Genomic DNA, 19744 nt, shown 5'->3' with positions numbered 1-19744 from the left:
TGAAACGGAAAGAGAAAGTGTACAGAATGTTCCAGCTGGAACATTGTAAAATGGAAGCTCCATGTACTACAAAACCTGACTTTGGTAAGGGAATAAGTGGCACTAAACACCCAAACTTACAGAAGTCAAAGGAAGTCTTTTGTTATCATCCAACTCCCAATACATTCTGTAGCAATTGTCTAATGGTAGCTATATCAAGTATTTAATAATTATTTTATATAGAATATTTCAAAATCTATATCCTAGATTAGACTTCTCTCCCAAGCTCGAGATCTATATATTCAATAGTCCATCAGACACTTAACCTAGATCTTTAACTCTTATCTTTTAGGCTATGTGTAAATAATGTACTCACTAACTTATTTCCCAATGAATCTTCTCTTTGAATATTCAAGAATATTATTTTCTTGAACTCCCCATTTCAGGGAATCAATCATCCAGGGTATAATCTGGGGGTTCTTGAATCCTTCTTCTTCAACTGCATATTCAACCTCTTATCAATCAAATCCTGACAAAACAACTTTGCTAACAATTCTACATCTGTCAAAAATATTCCATCCCTTTTTCCATTCTCTTGGTTAAGGTAACCAAAGTGTCTTACCTGGCCTGTCAGGTATCAAATTATTGCCTCTCAATTCCTAATTCAGCCTGCATTACCTGATCTGTAATAATATATCTGGACCCTTCTAATTATTTTCCTTTGTCAGCTGGCACAATTTTAAGCTCTTCTAGCAGAGGTGCTGGACATAAAATGCAAGAGGAAAGGCATTTTGCTTCCTTTTTCAGGTGTTCTAACACAGACAGTTTCTCCAGGGTGCAACTCCTGCAGTGTTCAACAACCATTATTTTTCCCCTGGCATATTCACTTGGGTGCTTTTGTAGCAGAGTGGCTCAGCAAGATATTACTCAGTAAATAGTCTTACAGGTGCCTTAGAGTGCTAATTTCTGGCATGTTCCATAGGTGCAGTACCACAATGACTTTCTCCCGTCCATTGAGCCAGAACAGTGCCTTCCTACAAGGTCTGGATCTCAGACTTAGATGAAGGGGATGGAAGTAGAGTAGGGAGCTGGGATTCTTCCTTGAGCTTCTATTTCAGCCCTAATGATTTTTTGTTTCTGTATTTGTGACTGTTTCTTTCTTTTAAGATTCCTGTATTCTTTATAGTTATCTTTACCTCCTACTAACCTATACCCCACTACTCCAGTCCTATGTTATGGTTAGTATTACTTTAAACTTTCCCTATTCAATTAGTCCATGGTTTCTTACTCCTGATTGAATTCATATTGACACACATGGATAACTACAGTAAACTAGCCCTTCGACTTCTGCTCCTTCCCATGTTGATTCGTTTTCTCCTGCTGGAGAAACTAAGTGACGGTGATACAATTCAGCAGCTAATATATATCCTCTAGCATTTCGGAAGGTTTGCCACCTTCGTTTGTAATGCTCTTCCTCCACCATACAACTTCTACCTGGCTAGTAATTACAGATGTTACTGAATTATCCTGTCAGGATTCAGCGGTGAAAAAAATAAAGGCTCTGCTTAGAGTTTAACTTCTTATGGAGGAAGACAGACAATAAATGGATGTAAATATATATGTTAAGCAGCAAAGAGTGCTATGAAAAAAGCAGTTTTGTTTTTTTTTTTTTTGGTGTGTGTGTGTGTGAGGTTGGTGTATCCCTCAGAACAGGCTAGGTTATGCTGTGGTAAAAATCAGCCCTTATAGCTCAGAGGTCAACTACGACAAAGCTTTAATTATGACTCATGACGATTACAGATCAAGCATGGTGTTTTCCACATTGCCTTCCCTCTAGAACTCAGATTGAGAGGGCAGCTTCTATCCAGAAGATCATCAGGCATCCTGACAGGGAAAATGAGACCTGGAGAGCAATAGGTAGAAAAGATGTTTACAAATTCTGCCTGGAAAAGCATGTCACTTCCCTTCACATATTATTGGCCAAATCATGTCATATGGGCAAGACTGTCAACTGGGCAGGAATGTATAATCCTACTGTATGAAGGAATAATTGTCAACAAAAAATTTAACACAGGTGGTAAATAAATCCTGTTTGAGAAAGTGGCTTTGATTGGCAAGCCCCAAGGATCTGAAGGAAGCAAAAAAGTAATCTGTGAGGATATCTAGTGGCAGAGTATTCCAAAATAGACACATAATGACTACTCTTATTCTTTTTGTTTTAAGCAAAAGTACTTAAGTGCAGAGAAAATGATTCTTTTAATAGTAATTTCTTGACAGTAATTGCTGTGATATGCCATGCCTTGTTTAGTTAGCATATGAAAAAAGTGAATCAGGCATATTTCCTAATAATTATTCTAGTGAATGAGGATTCAAATAGACAAGAGGATAGGAACTTCCTTAAGTGTTTATCTCTCGAAACTTAATGAAAGTTTTTAAAAATAAAACATTCTCAATGTACATTTTTTTGTGAAACAATTTATCAGATATGTCTGATTTTACCACTGAGAAATACTTATTAAAACTTTTGTTTTCCAATTCATTCTTTATAATGAATTTTTCTGATGATGTAGAGACAGGATTTATGAATTATTATAAATTGAGTTTGATTTTAGCACCATATATTATATAAATACTAAACTTTCTATAAATATCTTGATGAAAACTATTATATCTAATAACAGTTATACAGACATACAGATATACATATATTCATATATACCTGCACATATATCACCTTTACTACATAATGTTATATTTGACATATTAAAATTTTTCTTTGGTTCTGTAAGTAAATGTGATCATAAATTAATCTAAATATGTTACTCCCAATGTTTTCCAAGCCAGAAAATTATTACTAATAAACTTTATTTCTGATTATGAAAGTAACTATATCTTTATAGACTATTTGAAAGATGCTAAAGGATTGCAATCATAATAATCTCCAAACGTAGAAAACCAATGATTATAGGTTATTGGGTATTTAAAAATAACAATAATAATCTTAACCATGGTGGTCTATTGATAATATCTCACTATATTTTCATTTTCCTTTTGGCTTAAGTATTAGAATTAATGCTATGTTAGTTTGCTAAAGTTTTCAAGGCAATAGATCAGAAATGAGTTGGCTTTTACAATGGGGATTTATTAATTTATGAGTTTACAATACTGAGGCAATGAAAGTGTCCAAATTAAGGCACCGTCAGAAGATGCTTTCTCACTGAGTAGTAGCCGTGGACAATTAGGCTCAAGTCTGGACACAATGGCAGTGTCATTCTCTGCCTTTTCTTCCAGGCTCACTTTCTCCTGAGCTGCAGCTGGGAGGGATCAGGCATATTCTATCCCTCTCCTCCAGTCCTCCTTGTTTTCAGCTTCTGACTACTCCATCTGTGGCTTTTCTCTTCCTGAGTTCATTGATTTCAACTTATGGAGACTTCTCGCCATCTCTGCAAATTTTTTTCTGTATCTATGGCTTTTAGTTCCTCGGTTTATAAAGGACTCCAGTAGGAGGATTAAGACCCACCATCGGTCACACAATCTAATCCCGTCTTAACTTTCAAACATCAGATGGGAATTTTCTTTGAAATCAATTCACATGTGAAAATAATGTACACATATTTTCAGAATTCTAAGATCAATAGAAATTGCTAATATTATGGGGTTCAAACTGATTAAAATAGAGATGTGTGAAAATATTTTCAAGTAGCTGAAATCTTTAAAAAAAGAGAAAAAACTCCAAATATGATCCCAAATCTTTACTAAAGCTTTATTAATATAAAAGTTTTTTTTTTTCATTAAGAAGGTGTTAATTGGACACCCAGCTATTGAATTTGAGAAACGAAGACACCTGGGTTAAGAATATGTTTACCTGAGTATCAAAAGATGTGCTTCCTCCATTACACTACAGAAAACAGTTTCATTATAATCCCAACTTGAAAAATACTTTTTACATGCAAATGTGTTACCAAAATGTTTTCCAAAAGTGTTAGAGAAATTATGAAATCACATCAAGGAAATGGTAAAATATTGTGAGTAGTTCCGAACATGATCCCCTTGTGGCTTGTTTAAATGTCTTTTCCAAGTGAACCAAGAATATTGATTCAGAAGTAAGGCACAGAAGTTTAGGAAGAAGCCTTGTCAAATATTTTTGAGTATCCCATATTTTCGTTTTGTCTCCTTTGGTGACAAATTATTTCTCATTGTTCAGCACTCATCCTAAATCCCTCCAAAAATAAAAATTAGGCATTAGTTTGATGTTTTTGCTAAAATAATTTTATAGCAAAACAAACTTATTTTCTTCATGTAAAAACACTCATTGACTTATTTCCACAACTATATATCTCAATAAACCTCATTAGTAGTATAAGTGAGCCCAAATAGCTCATTTTTTGTTAAGCTACTAAAATGTTCTAATTATTTTCCTGATGTCTCTAGAATGTAACTTAATGGAAACTCTAGTGTCCTTTTTCTCATTTTTTATATTGCTTCTATAAACAATGAAAGACCACATTTTCTTTTCAAGATTATTTCCAGAGAATGCACATAATAAGCTAAATGAGAGTAATGGGCAAGATCTGATGTTGCTCATTGTCTAGATTCTAACTCTGCAACTGGCCCATAGCAGAAAAATGAAAAATATTTCTTAAAGTAATGTTGACCATTACCCTCCTTACATTTTTGTACAAAATTTTAAATAAAATCTCTTGGCATCTCTTTCTTCCCATATTTTTACCTTTAGTAAATACAAAAGATAGCATTAACTACCATTTATTTAGTGATGTCTATGAACTAGGCATTTTACATATATCATCACTAATCTTTAAACTTTGCGAGATTTATATTTCCCATATAAATCCATATGAAGAAACTATCAGTGATAGCAAATTATTTCTCCCAAAGTTACACAACGAATGAAAAATTCAAATTCAAATTCAACTGTACTTTTTCCACTGTCATGTGCTTCTAAATCTTTTCAACTCAAGTACCAAAAATAAGAGAGAATACTTGCATGTTAGTTCACTCAGTGACAGACACAGAATTTGAAAAGAAGTAATCTACCTCTAGAGTTTGTTCTCTTAATCATTCTTAAATGAAGAGGGAGAATTTGATCAAGCAAAGCCCTATGAAGTACATTTTTTAATTTTTACTTTACCTGTGATGCCATGAACTAAGCCATATGCTCTCCCACTTTTGCTACAGAGAGTATGCTTGAGGAATAATAGAATATTTGGTGAACAATGTCTTGCATCATTTAATGGAATATTCAGGTTGTAGGAAGAGAGCCAAATTACTCTGCATAATAGCTGTGTAAACAGGGAATGGGAGAAAACCCAGGAGGTGCTAGGGAGTTACATTGTACTGAGAGAGATTTAAAGGCAAAGTAGTATTGGAGGGAACTTGGATATTTAATGTACAGTGTCTTTGGTTTCTACAAGAAATGCACAATAAAACCTATAGTATTCCCCAAAGCTTTTGGAGTGTAATGGGGCTGGAGGAGTATGGGGGAAAGAAGCATTTAAGAGCCGAGTCGTTCAAAATGGATGCAAGCCAAGAGCTAAAACTGCCAAAATGGACCACATTTATTACATAACCACATATCTATTACCTTGTATTATACTTAAAGCAACATTTTACATACTTTCCATAATTTATTTGTTTTCATGTATCAATAATGTCCCTGCCCCCCCCAGAGACTCCAAATATTATATATTGATGATCTAGAAATATATCCCTTGTTTAAACTAAGGGTTTTCCTATTTCTATTAAAATACTTATGTTCAATATGATGCAGTTACTTTAATGAACACCCTGGAAAGAAAGTCAGACAACATATCAATATACCATTTAAAGAATTTTTAAAAATTAGACACATGAAAAATAATACTCTGACCCAAATCACATAACTATACAATGACATTGCTGGACTAGAATCCAGGACTCTTGATTTCAAACTCATGCTGTTATCACTAAACCAAATAAAGTTTCTACAAAGAGGTTAGATATGATAGATGTGCAGTCACACTAATTTGAAGAGCTAGTTCAGCTTGATACTGACCCTGAAATCCAGGCAAAAACTTCGTTTTCCTTTTACACCTCTGAAGTTTCAAAATAAAACCTTCCCGTGGAGTGAAATACATGTTTCTCTTACATAGAACATGTATATTTTCCTATATTGATGCTTTCTATTTCTATATCATTCTGTTCTTCTGCCACTTTGACAAGAAAGCTAATTTCTCTTACTTAAAAACTCCTCAAATGTATTTCCCATTAGGTTCTAACTTCTACTTTCAATTTTTCTATCTTTCTCACATCAGCCACAATTTGTACTTTACTTTTCTTGTCTGATGCAATCAGTGTAAATAAAACAGAGAATCAAAAGGTCAATATCTCTCTAAAGCAGGAAACACCATCTCATTTTTATTTTCTCTAATTTCTCCTAATCCATAAATCCTTGTTCACACTGATTAAAAACTTGGAAGCACAGTGCTTTTAAGAGTATTGGAATTATTCTTTTTAATGTATATAATCAGTTTTTTCTTAGAAGATAACATTTTTGCAAAAGTGATAACCACATCTAATTTACAGTATATTAGTTTGGTTTTATTTTTATGCTAAAATTGGCATTCCTTATACAAACAGAAAATTACAATAATGTTATCACAAAAACAACTATGTAATAAGAAATACCAGCTTTAAAATTAAAATTTTATTTTATACTTTGCTGTATTAAAATGCTTATTTTTCTAAATAAGTTGTATGCTTGTTAATATATGTATCCCAAGTAGCATCATCAAATGAGTGACAAAAATACTGAATTGATATCTGAATAAACCTCCGACATAACTGTACCTGCCAACCAATGGTTTCTAAGTATTCTATTTTTAAATTTTTTTTTCTTCTTTATTTTCTTTTAAATGTTACATTAAAAAAATATGAGATTCCCATATATCCCCCACCCCACCCATGCCACCCCTTCCACATCAACAAACTCTTCCATCATTGTGGCACATACACTGCAACCTGTGAAGTACTTTATTTTAATATACAGTTAAGATATATACAAAAAGATTACCACAGAAGATTATTTATTGGCAGAGATTCAACTGTCTCACCAATTATCATCTTTTTTCCTGTTACTAAGAGAACTCTCCACCTTCAAGTTTTAATAAGACCCATGGCTAAAGCTGAAAGTCCTGCCTAATAACTAGATATGGCCATTTGATGAAGCTCTTGCTATTGAAGTGTTCAGATTTCTTATGTACACAACTTTCATATTTCCATAAAAGGAAATTGCCACCCACTTCCCCCTCATACCTTTCTATTGGCGATGGAAAGGAGTCTCCTGTCTTTATGGCCTTGAACTCAGAGGAGGAAACCACTGTGTATTAGTCAGCCAAAAGGAATGCTGATGAAAAGTACCAGAAATCTGTTGGCTTTTATATGGGGTATTTCATTGGGGTAGAAGCTTACTATCACAAGGCCCTAAAGAGTCCACTTAAGAGGTACTTTCTCACCCAAAGTCATTTAGCAAATGTTGAAGCAAAATGGCAGGTGATGTCTGTGAGGGTTCAGCCTTCCTTCTTCCTTGTAAGTTTCTGTGATTCCAGCTTCTTCTAATCTCAGCTGTAGACAGGCATAAGGCTTATCTCTCAGGGATTCTCGGCTGCGCTGTTTGCTTCAGCTGCAAACTATCAGACTCGTCTCTCTTCCCAGGGCCTCTGCCTTGTCTGTGGATCTGTCTTTCTTCCTTTGTGTTCTTTTCTGTGTATCTACTTTCATGTTCTTAATTGAGCATCCATTTATATGGATCACCAAGGGGGCAGGGACTCAACCTTGCATGCCCTAATGATGTGGTTGAATCAGAGCCCTAATCTTAATTTAATAAAGTAAAATTGAAATCTCTAATATAATACAATCAAAGGGGTATCATGCCCAGAGGAACAGACCAGTTCACCAACATACTCACGATCTCTTTTTAGAATTCATAAATAATATCAAACTGCCACACACTGTTTGAGGAGAGTAGAGGTTATTATCAATGTTTAGCCCCTGGAAGAAGACATGAAGTAGAGTTACACTTAACCATTTCCTACCTAAATAGTTACATGAAAGAAAAAAAAATCTGTAAAACATGGTTCAAATACACTGAAAACTCAACATTGCAAGTGGCAAAGAAAATCATAACATCCTTTCATCTCTAAAATAATTCTACAGTACACTCCACAAGCAGAATATCAATGAATTTCTAATGTAATATGACAACAACTGTAAAAAGTAAAAACCCATATAATCTTTATCTTTGCTGAAAATATAATGATTCTCTGGTGAGTACTCAAAAATGGCATATAGTTAGGTATGATTATCTTTATTAATAATGCAGTGTCATAATTACGGTTATTTTTACCAACTCAAATGAGCTTAAATAAGAGAGAATATGTATAAGGATATGAAAAATACAAGGAATTAATTGCAAGAAATACGACACAGCCTCAACAGAACTGAAAATCTACAGACTGAGAGATTCAACATCTCTCTGTGTGGAGTGTGAGGCTTCTCATCTCATCTCTACATGTATGGCCTCAAAGTTCTGCTCTAAAGACTGGCTTCTTGGGGAGTTTTCACTTTTTTGTTTCTCCAAATTTTTATTTGAACATTACAACATTCCAAATTCCCATAAGAAAAGCAAAATGGTTGGCACACCCTGGAGCAGGTGTTCTTTCCCAGCCTTCCGGGTCTCCTACATATAATGAGCTATATTTAGGAATTGCTGTGGACGTGGACATGTTATCCACAGAAATGGTGTCAGACATCTCCAGAGACAAATTTTAAAAAGAGCGTTCATGAACTGAATGAATCTATTAATTGGCTTACATTTTGTCATATGAGATATAGTCAGTCAATATTTGTAGTTGAATTTTATGCTTTCCAAAGGGTGAAACACGTTTATGGGGCAAGGGAGTATACAACATGAGTTTAAATATTTCTATCTGTAATCATCATTTAAAAATAAGAATTGGAATTTAATTTTTCCTGCATTCATTATCAGTTTACCACTACGATTATTCCAAATTTGAAAGACAATGTTTTGGAGGAAGAATTGGTGGTTACTATAAACAGCAGCAATACAAATAACTTTCATGAGAGCTACTTACTAAGGAATTTCAACTGTTTGAAAATATGTCAGAAGCAATCAGGTTTGTCCTCAAACGGAGAATAGTCTAGCTTGGTCTCTGGGTTAAGTTCCTCTTCAGCTATTCTCATTTCTGATTTATTCATTGGCAGGATCTCAAGTTGATTTTTTAGATTTGTTCTCAATTTATTTTATCTACTTAAAGAAAGAGAAACAACCTTAACATATTTTCTATAATTCATTCTGTTCTTTTATGAATCGAAATCACTCAGCTATTATAACCTCCTGTTCATTAATTAAGCATTCAACTACTCAGTGATTGCAGTGTTACTCTAAATGAAATCCAGTGGTATCATTTATTTTAACCATACATTAACCTCTAAGGAAAACTGGAATTGTTAAAAATTAAAGTTGCTGGTCTGGAAAGATTTATTTGTGAAGTTATTTTTAAAATATTAGGCCTCCTGTGGGGAAGGAAAATGATCAAGTAATATAATTTTTTCAATTTTATTTTATCCACAGTTAAATAATACTCAACCCCATATTTGAGATGAATTCTAGAGTATCAATTTTAAAAACTAATATTCCAAATTATGAGTTAGATATTATGTGATCTTTCAAATGAAAGAATTTTGGGGGTTTATTAACCCCCAACACTGCTACATATGAAACAAACATTTGGAATTTGTATTTGTTTTATATGCTGCTATGTGGCTACATGTGCTGTTTTACTCTTTGTTCATATTGGATCCAACGATGATATTTAAATGAATACATCTACAATTATATAGATTTTGGCCTCAATTACCATAAGAATTCGTTTGGTTAATACACCATGAAGAAGAATCTTGTTATTCTCTAATAGATAGTAGTAATAAGGATGCTTTCTGAACTGTAATAAGAACTGCTTTCTAAAGTAGATAGCACATGCAATGTATTAATTACACTTAACACATCTTAATCCTACATATAATTAGATTGTTAAATGTCACCAAATATACTTTATAAATTATAGCTAACGTATCTCTCACCAAGGAATTGTTCACCTTCTGAGCAACCATCATATTTAAAGCCCTTTTGTAAGTCATCTTATGCCCTCAAGGATAAGCCAGGCTAAAGTAATGATACATTGGAACGCCACTCAATCAGTTCTATAAAAGCATCTAGTCCTGATTCCAATTATGTTAATTCATCACAGCGTAACTGTATGTTTCAATCACCAAAAGCTTCAGTGCCTTTTGGAAGCCCCTCGGCAGCACACAGGCAGTCCCCATGAAAGCATTTAGCAAATCCCTTTGTGATGCACGAGGGGTTTAAAGCAGTAATAAACCAATCCCTTTACATTGATAAATTCCTCTTAAGTCAAAGAGGGCTTTGCTGAAGACTGAAGTTTGTTTTTATTTTTGTTTTTTCCCAATTCAGTCTCCAGAAGAATCTCAGATAATTTATAATAATAAAGACATCCATTTTCAAGGTCTGGAGCCACTAGAAGGCAAGAGGGTCATAATTCATAGTGAAACAACAGTTTAAACCTGAGCCATCCAATTCAATTCCTTAGAAATTCTAGTGGTACATTTTCTGCAGCATTTTCCATTTAAATGTGTCAGTGTTGCATTCCTATGCACATAATAGAGTTCTCAAGAACAGATTTGTTGTGGTCTTGTGGAAGGAGATACATTGCAATATTCTTGCTTTACGAATAAAGCTTCCTTTGTAATAAAGTGGTTGATTTCCAAGTCTCTAGCAGAGTCTCTAGCATGGGATTCTATTGAAGCAGAAGCACAATTACAATTGTACACCCAGAAGGAATTTATTTGGTATAACTACAAGCTTAGTATTTGAATTAACCTGCCGTGTTACATAATTCTTTGTTGTGGAATAAGTGGAGTAATTAATTACTTTTAAAAATATATATATTTTCCTTAACACAAAGCCATTTATTAGTGACTAATATATCCAATGTTGTCAGATTAAATATATTCTGAGGAGCAGCTATTGTAAAATATAGAATGCCATGGAAAAGTATATTAAAGTTTATAACTCCAAAAGCATGACTTAATTAAGAATTGTGGTCTGCAGCAGTTATTTAGCAAACCTTGACTTTTTTCAATTTTCCAGACTGATGGTGCATTGCACTAGGGAAAATCTAGCAAGGTTTGTCCTATTGACTTTGAAATTCTCATAACATTTTAACATTTAAAAATATTTTAAATATTCTACTTTTTAAAAATAAAATAGTGTCTTAAAACATATGATCTAAAGTGTACTAAAAGAGTATTATGAGCTGTAATATCTTGTTATAATATAGTAACTTTTGACTTAACATTTTAAAGAAATCTATTAAAAACGGTCCTTAGATTTCAATTAGATCAGGTCTTTTTAAATATCACCTCTTTCTTCATTCTGGTTCTTGGTCAAGGATAAGCTGCTTATAGACATCCAATCTAATTTAACATGCAAAGTATATGTTCACACCAGCATCTGTTATTTTTACTCTCTTATGACAGAATGGCATAGAGTTTTAATATATAAACACACATTCTATTGGGTTTTTTTAATCTGTGCTATATTAAATACAGTTAAATCAGAAACCATTGTCTAGGATTTATACAAGCTAGTTGTGCTCAAATTTTTTTTTAGTTTAAACAAAGAGAATTTATTAACTTACAGTTTTGAGGTTGATGGAATGTCCAAATCAAGGCCTCATTGTTTTCTTCCTAAAAACTATCCTTGGCTCCTCTGTCACATGGCAAGGCACATGGCATCCTCTGCTGGTGTCTCTGTTCTTCTCCAGATTCTTTTTTTTAAACAAAACAATTTTATTGATACATTTTAATAAAGCATAAATTCATCCAAAGTGTACAACCTATGGTATTAGGTATAATCATATAGTTGTACCTTCATCACTTCAATCATTTTTAGAGCATTTTTATTATTCTAATAATAATAACAATGAAACAAAACCAACCAAACAAATAAAACTCATCACTTCTCAATCTATTTGTATAAAATTTCTTAAATCCCTACTACATTTATAAATGAAATTGTGTTAATAACTAGAAATAAAATGTTCAGTGATATTTTATCTGTCATCAAGGAGCTTAGAACCCATTATTATAACAATGATATTCCCAGAGTGTTAGAGTCTTATAGAAGAGGGACACTCAAAGTAATTTAGGTTTCTGTGGTTTTCAAAGGAAGAACTATTTGTATTGGCTCTCAAAAGCAGCTTAAGTATAAGGATTAAGTTTGTAAGGAGGACAGAGCTTTCTAGAAAAAGCCACATAATATATATTGATTATTACTACCAAGTTATTATCTATAATCAATTTAAGCTGCTTGCACAACTATGCAGAATTATAGGTTAAAATTCTCAAAAAAAAACAAAACAATCTTCAGATTGCAGGTAATCTTTCCTAAACTGAAAATATAGATGATTGGGATACTTAGCTAGTATAGTTCTGCTTCCAGGTGGAAAGGAAAAAAAAAATCTGAGATTCCTACCACAAGTCAGGTAAAGTTAGGACCTGAATTCATACTATTATATAAAAAGATCCCAAGACAAAGATAGTCTAATATTTCTGTGGATTTTTTAGTTCCCTCTTCCTTGTAAAAAGAGTCCAAACAGTGTTTCCACGAAGAGAAATATTTTAAACGTAGGTGGTGAGGTTTCAGTATATATTCTCTCTCTATTTCTCTCTCTCTCTCTCTCTATCTCCCTATCTCTATCTCTAGTTCTATATCTTTCTCTCCCTCTCTCTCTATATCTCTATTATCTTTATCATCACTATCTTTCTCTTACACATAAACATACCCAGAACACACTTTTGTAAGTGAAATTAAAATAAACAAAAACTACAAAACCAGAATTTCAAAGACTGTAAATATTGGAAACATCATAAATAAGAAAAGCATTATAAGATTTATAAGAAGATATATAAAAGATATGACAAAGGAGCTATTTAGGACTTCTAGTTATGAAAATCACATTTGCTGTTATACCTTTAAGTGGATTAGAGTCAGCTGAAAAGAGATTTGGTAAACTGAAAGAGCTGGTAAAAATAAAATACATTGCATAAAATTATGAAAAAGTCAAACATGTTTCTACTTAGATTTCCAGAAGAAAAATATTGAGAGAATGGGGCAAATACAATATTTGAAGAAATTATGGCTGAAATTGTTTTTAAGAACTGAAGAAATATATTAAACATTAGATTCAGAAAACACAACTAACTCAGGGAAGATAAATATGAAGAAGTGAACATACAAACATTGTTTTAGTAAATAAAGAACTTTGAAGATGAAGAGTAAATATCGAAAGCAGTCAAAGAGGAAAAAGAATGAGTGAGAGAGAGGCATAGGGTGACCTTATTGATGTCAATTAACCTGTTTATTTCTCAAACAGAATGCAAGTTAGAACACTGTGGTGTAATATCTTCAATGTTCTGAGAATAATCACCAAAACTAGTATTATATATTGGGTTAAACTATCCTTTAAGAACAAAACCAAGCTACCTTTTAAAAACAAGAAGGAACATATTGAAAGTAATTACAACAGAACTTCATTAAGGAATTGATATAGGATATAGTTCAAAAAGAATTAAAAATTTTTAGAAGAAAGATTTCAGAAGGAAAAGGAAAAGCAAAGAAAAGGGTAAATATATGAAAAATACAAACAAACAATAAGTGTTTAAACATCAACAAGGAAGTCTAACTTGTGGTGTTTAAAAAAAGAAAGATAAAACAAGATGTGGTTAAGCTGGGAGACAGAATGTCAGACATAGGAGAAAGTGAATAGAATTAAAGAACGTAAAATCCTGGTATCATAGAGGAGAAAGGTTAAGAGATTGCTTAGTTTAGACTTCCATAATCTAAATATGCATGGTTTAAATGTTAGGAAAATCACTAAAAAATTAAAGGATTTATAATTCATTTGTGATGGGACAAATAAAATGGAATGAGAAACACACACAAAAGAAGATAGGAACAGAGAAGGAAAAAAGATGTGAAAAATACTGTGCAATTAGCAGCACAAAATGGAAAAGTCAAAATTGCCTAACAACAATAAGGGAATTGGGCTAATCCCACCAGACAGAAAGTAAAGGTTGTCAGAATGGATTTTGAAAAATATTGGTTTGAGCAATTAATAAAAGTTACTTCTAAAATATGGGAATACGTAAATGTTGGGTTTTATTCCTTAATTTTTAAAAAAAGTTTTAGATTACATAAATGTTAAATTTAAAACATAGTGGATTCCCTTATATCCCCCCCTTCTCCCATTAACATCATCTTTCATTTGTGTGGTATATTTTTTTCAATTAGTGAACACGTATTGAAGCATTGCTACTAAGTATGGATCTATAGTTCACATTATGGCTTTAAATTTTCTCTGAATAATGTTACAGGTTTTGGCAAAATGTATTATGACTTGTAACCATCATTGCAATATCCTGCAGAACAATCCCAGTGTCACATTTTAAACCCATTCTTCCCTTTCCCTCCCCTCAAAACTTCTGTGGTCACTGTCTTCATATCAATGTTACAAGTTCTTCAATTACTATAAAAATAATAAGTCTACTTGTCCATAGTTGCATTCCAACCTTATGTTTGTTCATTCTTCAATCTTAAGGATTTGGGGGTGGCAATGCTCACTTTGTTTCTGATTGAGAGGGTTGTAGGTCCCATGGAGCAGATGGATGGAACTATTTTGCTTGCAGCTGTAGATACTCTCTGCTTCTTGGGACAGGCATTGTCCATCATCATCCTTTTGATACTTGTCCTCGGTGAGTCTGATGAACTGGAGAGTAGGTGCTAAGATTAAGGGCCCAGTCAGCATATGAAGTCTCTGGGACATATATTTGAAGGGTATAGTGCGTTTTCATTTTGGCCTCTTCATCTCTTTGTCCCTCTCCCTCCTGAATAATGTGCATCACTCTACTGGTCTGCAGATCCCCAAAGCAGCTCCCTCAGACAGCTTTTGCTCTTGCTCCGTTTTTTTGTTTTGTTTTTTTTAATTTGAGCCCTGCCTATCTACTCTGCTGCCATCTTCCCAGAAGTCAAAGTTAAGTTTTAAGTTTAACAAAACTTAAAATTTTAACAAAATTTTGGAAAATATACTAGAAAAAATTCTAGCTAAGTGAAAAGGCCTTTAGCTGAAGAACTTTCCAAAGTAAACTCGAAGAATACAGCTTGGCTTCTCCTTGCAGTTTATAGCCAAATGCTGTATGAGAGAAATAAGCTGAGGACTGAATAGTTTGGCACAAAGAAACCAGAAACTGATTCCAGCAATTCCAAGCCTCTGGAAATCATTCCCCAGACAATAGTACCTCATTTGAGGACTTACCTAAACTTGGAACCTGTAAATCAGGATTGAAGAGAAGTTATCTAGCAAAGACTTGTGAAAAGTCTTACTGTCTGATCATTGGACCCCTGCTTCTTGCATGTTAAATCAACAAGCTTTTTGATAGAGCAGTATGAATAAAACCACTGTTAGCTTGGACTGAAAGGCACATAGAAAGGAGCAATTGAAAGAGAAACAGCTTTAAGAGAAAAACCATGGAAGCTGAGATCTGGAATTAAGACATCCCCTTGGACCAAGAGAGGAACTCCTTCCAATTTGCCCAAGCAGATGAAGAGGGTGGATGTTCCAGGCTGATGTTTGGGGAGAGTCTTGCTGCCCAAGGGTACAGAGAAGGTGGAGCACATTCTCCAAGGATTAGGGAGGATAAGGTCACCACCCCATAGGTCTGAGAGAACCTATGTCCCTCATGGATTAGGGAAGGCTAGGTGGTCAACTTGTTGCTCTGAGAGGGTTGAGGCTGTATGCCAAATGTTTGGGAGTCTGTTGTTTTTACTTCGCTATACTGAAGGTTAAGATTCTAACCCAAAGATTGGGTAAAGTGTGGCAATCACCCCAATACTCTTAGAGGGTGAAGTCTAGAGCTTGGCCAACACCCAGATGATTGATTAGTGTGGAACCAAGAAAATGACCATTGGGCAAACCTGTGGAAAGAGTGGGACCTCATGAAGCCCCACGGAAAATAAACTATCATCTTAAGAATCATTCTCAGACTTTGACATCTAATGAAGTATGCCCTGCAGGTTTACTGAACTATAGAGGACCCATGAATTTTGTTTCCCTCCCAATTTCTCCCTGTGGTAATGAAAATGTTTATCCTTTGTGCATTTGTATACTGGAAGAAGATAAATGGTTTTGTAAGTTTCAGAGGTCCATAACAGACAAGACTTTACCCCAAGACAAACTATTTCTTTAAAATGATTATGATATGATTTTATACTTAGTATTATTACTGAAAAAGGTTTTTGGATATTGTAATGTCTTTTTTGGAATTCAGAGGGTGGGGTGTAGCAGTTTGGCATTGTTTATGAATTCCAAAAATAGTTATTTTTTGGAGGTATCAGTTATAATTGATTAAATTATGACTAGGGCTTTGATTGTGCCATGTCAGGAGGGCATCGAGTCCCCACCCCTTTGTGGGGGGAACTCACAGAGAAAAGACATGGCAAAGGACAGAGTTGGGAGTTTTGAACTGGAGCCTGGGAAGTAAACACGTGGGAGAATACAGAGCTGCGGAACCCAGGGAGAGGGAACCCCAGGAAGAGAGGAATCCAAGAAGCCTGAACCCTCACATATATCAGCAGCCATCTTGCCCCAACACATGGCAATAGACTTTGGTGAGGGAAGTAACTCATGCTGTATGGCCTGGTAACCGTAAGTTTCTACTGTAAGTAAATACCCTTTGTGAAAATCAACCCATTTCTGGTATTTTGTGTCAGCACCCCTTTAGCTGACTAATACACCTTTGAATTATTCATTTGAAGCCTGATTACTTCACATAGAAATCTAGAACTATTTCTCGATTTCTGAATTATAACCAAAAAATCCCATTGTTTCTTGAGTATGTTTGATTTAAAACTTATAGGTTTATTGGAAAAACATCCTAATTGATAATCTATGCAATAATCAAAGTAGGTTAGTTTTGATCAGTTTGTTTTACTGCATAACAAACCACCCCAAATTTAGTGGCTTAAAGCAAGAATGTTTTATTATGCCTTCTGATTCTTTGATTGGCTGAGCAGTCCTGCTGTTCTCACCAAGACTTACTCTTGGTGTTGTATTCAGCAGGTGTGTTGAAACAAGTGTAGAAGGAATACATGAACCACCTGGGCCTCTCTCTCTAATGTCTCTTACTTTCTACCTTTAGATGGGAAGTGTGCCAAAAGTCACAATGTGACATGTACTTGCTGACATGGGAGAAATGTGCAACTATTTTTACATAAATAACAAAAATGAATAAGAGAAAATATGTGTAGTAGAAAAAATAAAGTAGACTATAAAATGGCTAAAGTAGCATAAAATGTGTGATATTTGCTAGTCTCACAAGATTAAATAGCATTGAGATGCCTTTCTTGGCATCTTAGATTTCTTTTCCATGGATATTCAAGAATATTTGGAGCCTAGTTATGTTACCTTGAATGACTGACAACTACTCAGAGGAAATCATAATAGTAGTTCAGGAAATTTTTGCAATTTCATAGAAATGAGTTTTCATGGCCAAATTCTCATAATATAAGCAGACAGCCAATATTAGTCACCTTCTTTCTGCAGTTCTTTATTATATTTCTGAAATATAGTATACCCTCAATAGGTACATTTTAATGCCAGACAATATGCAAAAACACCAAAATAGCAATCAGATGCAAACCAATTTACACTGATTTCTTTTTTTTTTTTTTTTAAAGATTTATTTTATTTATTTATTTAATTCCACCCCCCCCATCCTCGGTTGTCTGTTCTTGGTGTCTATTTGCTGCGTCTTGTTTCTTTGTCCGCTTCTGTTGTCATCAGCGGCACGGGAAGTGTGGGCGGCACCATTCCTGGGCAAGCTGCTCTTTCTTTTCACGCTGGGCGGCTTTCCTCACGGGCGCACTCCTTGCGCGTGGGGCTCCCCCACGCGGGGCACACCCTTGCGTGGCACGGCACTCCTTGCGCGCATCAGCACCGCGCATGGCCAGCTCCACACGGGTCAAGGAGGCCCGGGGTTTGAACCGCGGACCTCCCATATGGTAGACGGACGCCCTAACCACTGGGCCAAAGTCCGTTTCCCTACACTGATTTCTAATGGTAACCATTTTTTCCATTTTCTTGCCAATGCTGCTTGGCTAACAGAGTACAATGAATACTACTCACACTCACTTTTTATAAATAGCAGCAATTACAATGGGCCTGGATGGAATTTTCCCCCTTATCCCAATTATAATGCAGAGAAACCCTTGAAATAATGCTACACTAAATTAAAAAAAAAATACATTTTCCCTCTTCAATCTTCCTTCTAAACTTAACACTTGAGACACCAAAAATCATTATTATCTCTTAACCTTAAATAAAGTTATGATTGGGACATGACTGAATAAATAGTTAGAAAACAAAGCCTTTTCAATGGAGAAATTATGATAATTGTAGAACCATGCCAAGAAGTCTGTTAAAACAGCTAGAATCCATGAAATAGTAATGCTGTTTTGAACTTCCTTGTGTGGTTACTTTTAATGTTGAAAATAAGTATAAAGACTGCTGCTGTCAAGAAGAATGAAATGCAGAAAGTGCCTGCCATATAGATTTCACATAGGATCATAAAATATTGAATTGTAAAATTTTAAAAGAGATTTATGGGAGAAATGCTTCCATGTAGTTCCACTGCCCTAAATACCTTAAAAATTCGCTGAGATTTTAAAGTATTCAATATTAAGAAGGTATACAGATTGGAATAGAAATTATTATCAAGATTTTAATTTATTTCTTGCTAAATATTGTTTACTATCTGAAAATGCCTTGGCACAGGTGACTGATTTTTACCATAGAGGATTTCATCAATGAAATCAAGATGATTTAAACACTATTTTAACACTATCGTTCTGAAAAGATTAATTAGAAAAATGTATCTAATGAACTTATAACTCTGAATTTTAAAAATTATACAAGAAATGTATAAGAAATATGAGTAAAATAAAATTTTAATATCAGCATAAATAGTGAGAATCCCTGTTTGCCTCCTTAGTCCTAAGCTGATCTCAGAGGTAAACCTTACTAATGATTGTGTTTTATCCTATTAGAATTTTCCTTTGTATTTATATACCATATATTTGTCATATTGCATATGAATAATGAATTTATTCACTGAGTACAGAAAATTTTAAATATAATGCATTATATAAATAATTGATATAATATTTTTATTTGGAAGTTTTCACATATGTAGGGTTACACTATATATATAGTATTCAGTGATTTGCACAACATATAAAAGAATGCTCAAATTATAACTGGTCATCTCAGTGAGTCATCTTAAAAGAGAGCACACTTGTGTAGCCACTATTCAACTCAACAAATGGTATAATATTATCATGTGAAGCCAGTTTTGCCCAGCTCACTGGTGATTAAAAGAAAACTTGATCTTAAGTCCCCTGATACTTACGCAAATGATTTTGCCATTCCAAATATCTCTTTTTTTCAAATACAAGTATTAATGAGGTTTTATTTAAGAAACTCATTTGGAATTACAAATTAGAAAAAAGAAAGACCCAAAGACTGTTGGCAATGAGATAAGGAACTGGGCACTA

At 34.0% G+C, this 19744-nt stretch overlaps 1 protein-coding gene and 1 long non-coding RNA gene across 15 annotated transcripts in view; one reads left to right on the top strand and one right to left on the bottom strand.

Annotated features, from left to right (window-relative positions):
• MGAT4C (MGAT4 family member C) overlaps nt 1–19744 on the top strand; it is a 926873-nt gene that overhangs the window by 164216 nt on the left and 742913 nt on the right. The gene's annotated exons all lie outside the window — the stretch shown is intronic.
• Nucleotides 1737–5216, bottom strand: LOC139440126 (uncharacterized). Its single transcript, XR_011650185.1, has 2 exons — nt 5129–5216; nt 1737–1882 (listed from the first exon to the last, which is right to left on the bottom strand). It is a non-coding gene; the product is annotated as an uncharacterized lncRNA (long non-coding RNA).

Source organism: Dasypus novemcinctus, chromosome 12 (genome assembly GCF_030445035.2).
Source record: "Dasypus novemcinctus isolate mDasNov1 chromosome 12, mDasNov1.1.hap2, whole genome shotgun sequence".
Taxonomy (NCBI): domain Eukaryota; kingdom Metazoa; phylum Chordata; class Mammalia; order Cingulata; family Dasypodidae; genus Dasypus; species Dasypus novemcinctus.
Note: the sequence above shows the minus strand (reverse complement) of the source record. Positions and strands in the feature narration are given on the sequence as shown.